Here is an 8576-nt window from a genome sequence, read left to right on the forward strand (position 1 = left end):
TTTAACTATTATATAATGGGTAAGAATTAGGAACTAGATTAAAGCATTTCTCCATTTTCTTCCCATTTTCTCTCTCCTCCCCCCCCCCCCCGCCCACCACTTTTGCATCATGTCTATTAGACTGTAAGCCTGCAAGCAGAGATGTTTCAATCTCTGTTTAGCTCTTAGAAGTTAGGAGCGTAATTAATTAACTAACCTAGGAGGCACTCGGAGACAGCCACTGTATTAAGAAATCAGCAAGGTTGTGAGATTCTCGAAGCGGGCCGATTCCTCCTCTCCCCTTTCCCATGCAAGATCATTTCCATGTTTTCATCATGGACAATTAAGAAGCTGTCAGGAATGCTAACATGTGCGTCTTTCTCTTTGCCAAACCCCCGGAAAAAAGGGAAAAACTACTGTGTGTTTTCCTCAATTTCACTGGGCTTGTTTCAGCCTGCTACAGAGCTTGAGAAATACAGCTAGCGGGCCACCCTATGGTGACTCCCAGCAAAATTAAACTCATTATGCCATTGTTAACCTCACCTAACCTGTTTTTGATGTGAGACAGCGTAGTGGCATGACCTGTTCCAAGCAGCCTGTTCCACAGACATCATGATCTTCCAGACCAGCTGGCACAGGTCTTTTAGGAGGGTAAAAATGCTTTTGGGGAAACCAGGCTGCTGACTTGGATTTGTTCACACACTTTACTCTTGTGACTCAGTCTGTAGAGCATGAGGCTCTAAATCCCAGGATTGTGGGTTTGAGCCCTGTGTTGGGCGAAAGATTCCTGCATTTCAGGGTTTTGGACTAGATTGCTGTATTGTTTTTAACACTTGATTGGAAGCCACCCAGAGTGGCTGGGGAAACTCAGCCAGATGGGCGGGGTATAAATAATAAATTATTATTATTATGGTGGCTTCCAACTCTACAAATCTATGATTCTATCAACAAAGTGTTCCTTTATATCTACAAAATTTAAAGATCCATAGACACTTCGTGGGCATGATCCAGCTAAGTGCTTATGCTTTCCTACTGAAATCAAAGGGGACCCACCTCCCTGCCCCAAGCGCTTAACTGTTGCAGGTTTATGACCAAGTCTTAGCAAAGATATTTGCCGCTTTTGCATTAAAATGTGGAGCATGTATATTTTCAGTAATGATCTGCCAGAAGCCTTCATCTTCCCCAGCTGCAACAAAACATGTCTCTCCTGCATTGGTCTCTACAGCCACAGCAGGTGCTGCAAGCTTCCAACAATTTGACTTCACCCCCAAAGGTGCAGTCCTCCATTGTCTCCCGAGACCGATGGAGGCCAACAGATCTGTTGTGTAAGCTAATATCTCTTAGGCAGGATAAAGGAATGTTTTTATTCCTTAAAAAAAGTATATTGCAAAAGAGGAGGAGAAGAAGAGATGGGGAACCCTATATCCATGTACCCCGAGCTTCCAAGCTGAATTAGTCCTGGCAGGGGTTCCACAGGGCTAGTTTCCTCAAGCCACAGCCACCTGCCTGATACCTGACATAGCTATAGGGCAGAAATTCAATTCAGTTCAAATTCTAGGCAAACCTACCCAATCTGCCCTTTTGAAGCATGCACTGAAACGTCATTTGAAATGCACACTTCTCTAAAATTTGCCTTGCAGTTTTCAAGTCAGGTAATGTGTGTACAAATGCACGTGCTCAGGTAAAAAAAAAAGTGTTAAAATGCATGAATTCATGAAAATAGCAAGCAGAAAGGTACTGCACTGGGATACATTGCTTTGCGAACATGTGTATATTCTAGGAAATTGCATACAGAACATGCATTTTAGGAGACGTGCATTTTAGGAGAATTGCGCACTAAAAGGCTGGTGAATTTTAATAAGAGCTACTTTAAAAATAAATAAATCACAAACCAATGTGGAAATGTGGAAAATGGAGCTAAAGGCTGGAGGAACAGAAAGAAATGAGCAGAAAGATCTGCTCAACCCAAACATGATTGTAAGGCAAGGAAATGACTGCGAAGGAACAACGGGGAGCCTTAAAGTGCACTCCTGAGTAGTACTCCTTGGGCAAGCAGGGCTTCCATTCAGCAACTATTAAGCTGGCACAGTTAAAATTGCTTACTGAGGAGTCATTCCACCGGCTTCAATCCAACCTGCTTTGATGAAAGTAGCTTGAGGACGATGCCCAGTGACTTGAAGGGAATTAAGTCTTTGAGAGTCATGTGGGTGTTGGAATTTATTTGTTTATTTAAAAATGGCAGTGTACAAGTAAATTGTTACATTAAATTATCACATCGTGAAATAGGCAACCACTCACTGAATTTCATACTTCTCCAAATGTCGGGACACCATTCCTGTGCTTTTAGTGAAAGCATGTCTAGAAATCGATACTTTGCATGAAGACATTTTAAAACCTGTACTTAAATGTGGATTCCCCTCCCAAAAATAAATAAGTAAAGCAGAAGATGTTCCCACCAATTTCAGTGAGGATTTCTCCCAGTTAAGGGAGTATAGGGTCTCAGCTGTAGTCCTCTACTGCTTTGCTCCTGCACAGTGTTCCCCCTGATTTTATCAGACTGCATTGAATTGCAAGGAGTAGCCTTGTACATAATTATCTGGAAGATGCTCTATAGTGCAAGCGTTTGCATTTTTACTGAGAATTAAGTTCCATTGTTTCCAGTGGAAATTATGCCTGGGGATATTATGCAGAATTGCACCCCTATTGGGGAGATTTCAGCCAACAAGTAAAAAAACTCTTACATCATCTGTGCTGACTTCCTAAGGCAAAAGCATGTTATTTACACAAACCTATCCCTCAAAGAACTCTGGGAATTGTAATTTGGTGAGGGTGCTGAGACTCTCCAGTTAGAAATCATTCACTCCCCACACAAAAAAGAATTCCAGATTCCCTAGGGCAGGGGTCTGCAACCCGCGGCTCCGGAGCCGCATGTGGCTCTTTTACATCTTTGCCGCGGCTCCGGGGCGGATACTAGCGAGGGGAGGAGGTGCATTGTGCGCTCCGACACTCCTCACTGTGGCGGGCACTGTACTGGCTGTGACGTCGCATGGGGGCAGTGCGTGCGTTAGTCACGCACTGCCCCGACGTCACCTTCCCGCCCGCTGTCAGATCGTGGCTCCGGAGATATATTTGTTTTAAATGTCGCAATGGTTTTGCGGCTCCCAGTTGTTGTTTTTTCTTCGGAAACGGGTCCAAGTGGCTCTTTTTGTCTTAAAGGTTGCAGACCCCTGCCCTAGGGAGACAGGATGGTTGTTGAAACCACTCCAAGGCTGAAAACCTTTGCATTCTTATCTAGGAAGAAACCACATTGGAGACATAAGATTTAGGTACTTCTGAGTACATAGCCATAGGATTGTGCTGCACATTTAAGCTCTGGCAGGCCCTGGATCATTTTGCAAGTTTAGAAAACTCTCAGCATGAGTTTCAAGTAGGCGCTGCACAGATTGCGAGTCACCATAGCAAATGCAATATATCTTGTGACCCGACAGGTGATTGGCAGTCCCCCTTAGCTTCAGGCAGGCAATATAAGCAGCAAAGGGGAGGGGAGTTAGTTTAGTGGATTGTGTTTGGCTCGGTTGGCCACAAGTTGTGCAAGCCTTGATTTAAGGCCCGTGACTTCAGACAACCATTTATCAACTGGAAACTTACTACAGCGTTCTGTGCAAAGCTATTTGGCCAGTCTGTCCATGTTTAGCCTTCTGCCAAGGGGTGAGCAGAATGTTCCCCCCCGTCCTGCCGACACACCTTTCCACCTGCTCAAAAAGCTGGAAGAACAGAGGGAGGGGAGGAATATTCTCTTCCCACTTGGCAGGGCATTGCACTATAATAAAGAAGAACAACAAAGAATCTTGTGGCATCTAAAAGAATTTTAATGGATTTTTTTTTATCACACGGTATGTGTTCATTGGCTTACCAATGTTACTAATGTTACTAATTACTGGGTATTTTTGTGAATGGCCACTGCTAATAAGACAGTTACCATCATCTGAATTTTTATGTATTGCATTTGCTTTTGACATCGCTGTTCACAAGGCATCCCCAACCCAACACCCAACCATGTATATACGTACCTGCAATGCAGGATAATACTTTCTAAATCTGACGAAATGGACTGTAATCCACAACTACTTGTACTGTAATAAATTTGTTAGTTTCTGCAATACCTGCTTTGTAGCTTCTTGCTGCAAAAGACTCGCACAGCTACCCCCTATGGAAATTGAAATAAGCAAGTTTTCTTTGGGAATTTGGATTCTCTCATTACTCACTTTTAAAATGGGACACGTGTGAATTTTCTACAGCCAAGAGCGTTACATATCTGTATTTTAAATACAGGACCAAAACAAGGGAGAAGACATGGTATAAGGTTGTTACCTTTCATACAATGTTCATGCATTTGTTCAAGGTATTGTTATTGTTTAAACTATGCAATTGTGATAGAAAATAAACAGATAAGAATAAAATATGAAGTTTTTAGCATGAGAAATCAGCAGCAAAACATTTATTTGGTTCTAACATACATCCTAAATATTCTGTCCCAATTAGTGGAGTTTAGCGTCTTACAACACAAACACATTTTTAAAAGGTTTCCCCACAGTTGTTGTTTTTTGGACAGGCCAGCCAATTCACCTAAGGTTGCCATTCAAAGGGTGCTTACCTAGAAGCAAATTACGCAGAAATCAGTGGGGCTTACTCCTGTGTCAACATGGTTAGGGCTCAGCTATTAATGATTAAGCAGCTGTGTATCTCCTGTACACTAACCCTGCACTGGCTTCGGTGTCAATCTGGAGCAAACCATCAGGTCATCATGGGAGGGCAGCTTAAATAAACTTAGCAGCTCCGAGAATGCAGGATTCCAGTCCTATGGAATGTTCTCAGGCAAGTGCCCTGGGAGACTTTGACACACACTTACCCTGAAGCAGTTCCACTGAAACCGGCTGACGTACAAGAAACTGTTCTAGGGTAAGTAGCGTTTGAGACTGTAGTCCTCAAATTCCTTCCTTCCAAAGGAAGTCTTGGTGACTTTTGCCATGGAGGCAACTGGGAGGGGAGGAGCAGGTGTCATCATTCTGCAAACGCAGAATGATTTATCTGCTCTCATTTTGGCAGCCATTGAACCAATCTGTTGGCACACACAACGGTGCGTGTGGGAACTGGTCCTATACGCCCAGGCGAACACACCTTCCTTTCGATATAGACCGGAATTACCTGTGGGACTTGACGGCTTGCTCATCGACTCTGCACCAGCCTGAATTGTTCCAACAGGACTTTTTGTCCTCATCTCGTCTCTCCCGCCCCCTCCCAATCTCGCACTCTTTCTATTTCTCACCCATTTGACAACAACCTGTCACACCCCCTAACTTACTAACCAGCGGAATTATTCTCATAGAGTGTCTTACACCTATCCTACTCCATATTAGAGAACTGACATCCACGAGGACTGGAAACTTATTTTTAAAAACACCGTTAAAACTGATTTTTAATCCCTGGGTGCTGAGCGCAGCTTGCTTCGCTTCCTATTAAATCTGAAAGGAAAGCCCAATTTCTTTGCTTGTTCGCTTCCTCCACTGATTACAAATTTTGAGGGATGGGTTAAAAGAAAACCAAACCCCCGTCCTGGATTTCTCATCTCCAGGGCAGCTTCGCCACGATCAGTGGGATGCCTTTGCCGGTGGCTGTCGGATGGTGTCCTTTCCCAAGTCGGTGTGTCCCCCTCCCTCGAAATGAAACTCTTCCTCCAGTGACTGCAGCCTGAAGTCCACAGAGGAAGTTCTTTCGCCTCCTCCTTTTCCAGCTGGCGATGCTCAGGCCGCCCGGGTCAAGTGGTCCTAAACATTTCACAATTATGCTACAGAACTGTTGAACTGTTAAGAACCACTGCACCCAGCAGGCTTAGATATCATTTGGAGAGGAGGGGGGGGTCGGGAGGAGGCGTTTGGTGTCCCCACCCGCCTGCTGCATCTCCGGAGACCTGCTTAAGCCGGACAAAACAAAAGCGAGAGAAAAAGACAACAAAGTCAAAAGAGGGGGGAGAGGGGGAGAAGAAAAAAAGCACAGACAGGCCAGAGACAAGTCACTTTTGATCTCACCCTCCTACCCCCTCCCCAAGCTTGTTGCGCGGTTTGCAGACAAAACCACTTACGAGGTGTCCAAGCAGATCCTTGGAAAGGGGGAGGGAAAAAAATCTCTGCGCCCAATTCCTGCGTAATTAGGAAGGGCTGGAGAGGCAAAAGGGGCGTGCGGGGGTTCCAGCTCGGATGCAAACTGAGCCCCTTAAATGCCATTATCCTCATGGGACACTAAAGCGGAGCTGGAGCCACGAGGTGCCAGGAAAGCAAAAGTTTGTGTGTGTGTGTGTGTGTGTGTGTGTGTGTGGCCAGCGCTGTCTTCTCGCTCGCCGCCGTCTCCCGGTGGAGGCAGGTAGAAAGGTAGGCAGGTAGGCAGGCAGCAGCAGCAGCGTCTCCGTCCCGATCTGCGCTCAGGCACCTCTACCTGCCCCGCCTTATATACCTGCCCCACTCCTTCGCCGTCCCCTGCAGCAGAAGTCAAGAATGCGGCCCTCGCCCCTGCCACGACCTGTTTTTCCAGGCGGCCTTTGCAACGACAGCAAGCCAAGAAGTGGGTGGGTTGGTTGGGCGATGATGTCGGCGCGAGGCTCCTTTCTTTCCTTTTTGTTGTTGTTGTTGTTCTCCCAAAGCGATCATCATCTGGGGCGGTGTAAACGTCAGCAGCGAGAGAGAGAGAGAGAAAAGAGGGAGAGTCAAACCTGTTCTGCGCTGCGCCTTTCTGCAGCCGCCACCGCCTCCTCCCCAGCTGCCAGGTGCGCGCTGAAAAGTTTTGTCACCGGGCGGGGAGCAACTGCTCAACAGGTTTGGCAGAAGCCGAGGGTGGCTCCTTAAAGCTTAGGGGGGGGGGAAGAGGGGAAAAGGTGAGGTTTTTTTAAAGGGGAGACTCCACCCTGGGCTTTCCCCGCGCACGTTCCCCTTGCCAGGATGAAGCTAAAGCGAGAGTGCAGGTCTCCATGTAGCCAAAACGGCGCCGTGACACCCACATAAGGGAGGTAGCTATCAGAAGCCTGGGAGAACCTAAGGTTTGCAGCAGGATAAAAACAAACTATGTTGTTGTTGTTGTTTAGTCGTTTAGTCATGTCCGACTCTTCCTGACCCCATGGACCAGAGCACGCCAGGCACTCCTGCCTTCCACTGGTAGCTTCGAGAACACTATCCAACCATCTCGTCCTCTGTCGTCCCCTTCTTCTTGTGCCCTCAATTTTTCTCAACATCAGGGTCTTTTCCAGGGAGTCTTCTCTTCTCATGAGGCGGCCAAGGTATTGGAGCCTCAGCTTCGCGATCTGTCCTTCCAGTGAGCACTTGGGGCTGATTTCCTTCAGAATGGATAGGTTTGATCTTCTTGCAGTCCAAGGGACTCTCCAGAGTCTCCTCCAGCACCATAATTCAAAAGCATCAATTCTTTGGCGATCAGCCTTCTTTATGGTCCAGCTCTCACTTCCATACATCACTATTGGGAAAACCATAGCTTGAACTAGACGGACCTTTGTTGGCAAAAACAAACTATAGAGATTGTAATGGGGCACCCAAAAACAGGGCAGTTATGATTGGACAAGCTTGGTGGGCTCTGCCTGCTGGTTGTTGGGTGGCAGGGAGGCGCAATGCAGTAGAGCATAGCTGGCTAGCTGTCAGTCAACCTGCGTAGGGACAGAACAGAAGAAGAGTCTTGGATCAGGCCAGTGGGTCACCGTCTCGTCCAGCATCCCATTCTCACAGTGGCCAACTAGAAGCCTCTTGGGAACCCTGCAAGCACAAGAGCACTTGCGATTCCCCACAGCTGGTGCTCAGAGCCACACTGCCTTCAACAGTAGGAGGAGAACACAACCAAAACGCATTCTGCGCTGCAACATTCCATGCTGCAGCATCTTGCTGCAGGGCCCATTTGCTATACAGTGGTAACTCAGGTTACATATGCTTCAGGTTACAGACTCCGCTAACCCAGAAATAGTGCTTCAGGTTAAGAACTTTGCTTCAGAATGAGAAAAGAAATTGTGCTCCAGCGGCACGGCGGCAGCAGGAGACCCCATTAGCTAAAGTGGTGCTTCAGGTTAAGAGCACCAGAGAAGCGGACACGGAGCAATGGATTCAAACTACAAGAAAGAAGATTCCACCTAAACATTAGGAAGAACTTCCTGACAGTAAGAGCTGTTTGACAGTGGAATTTGCTGCCAAGGACTGTGGTGGAGTCTCCTTCTTTGGAGGTCTGTAAGCAGAGGCTTGACAACCATATGTCAGGAGTGCTCTGACGGTGCTTCCTGCTTGGCAGGGGGTTGGACTCGATGGCCCTTGTGGTCTCTTCCAACTCTATGATTCTATGATTCTATGATTCTAACACTTTCAGGTTAAGAAAGAAAGAAACCACCAGAATGAATTAAGTACTTAACCCGAGGTACCACTGTACAACAAGCCACGCTCGAAAGGAGTCTGAGGTGCGTTTGATACCCAGAACCATTTCCCCACTACCCACAACTGCACTCGCAATATCTCCTGCCGTACTAGTGGCTCCCCTCCCACTTCACCTTCCGGTTTTAT

The 8576-nt window shown here is 46.7% G+C and overlaps 2 long non-coding RNA genes across 2 annotated transcripts; one reads left to right on the plus strand and one right to left on the minus strand.

The window, feature by feature from the left end:
* Positions 1–1352: 1352 nt before the first annotated feature.
* LOC310705175 lies at positions 1353–3774 on the plus strand. The gene is made up of 2 exons (XR_014525186.1): positions 1353–2880; positions 3224–3774. It is a non-coding gene; the product is annotated as an uncharacterized lncRNA (long non-coding RNA).
* A 688-nt stretch (positions 3775–4462) lies between these two features.
* Positions 4463–6439, minus strand: LOC310705181. Its single transcript, XR_014525189.1, has 2 exons — positions 6119–6439; positions 4463–5947 (listed from the first exon to the last, which is right to left on the minus strand). It is a non-coding gene; the product is annotated as an uncharacterized lncRNA (long non-coding RNA).
* Between the last annotated feature and the right edge of the window lie 2137 nt (positions 6440–8576).

Source organism: Podarcis liolepis (genome assembly GCF_965112155.1).
Source record: "Podarcis liolepis genome assembly, chromosome: 1".
Classification (NCBI taxonomy): Eukaryota; Metazoa; Chordata; class Lepidosauria; order Squamata; family Lacertidae; genus Podarcis; species Podarcis liolepis.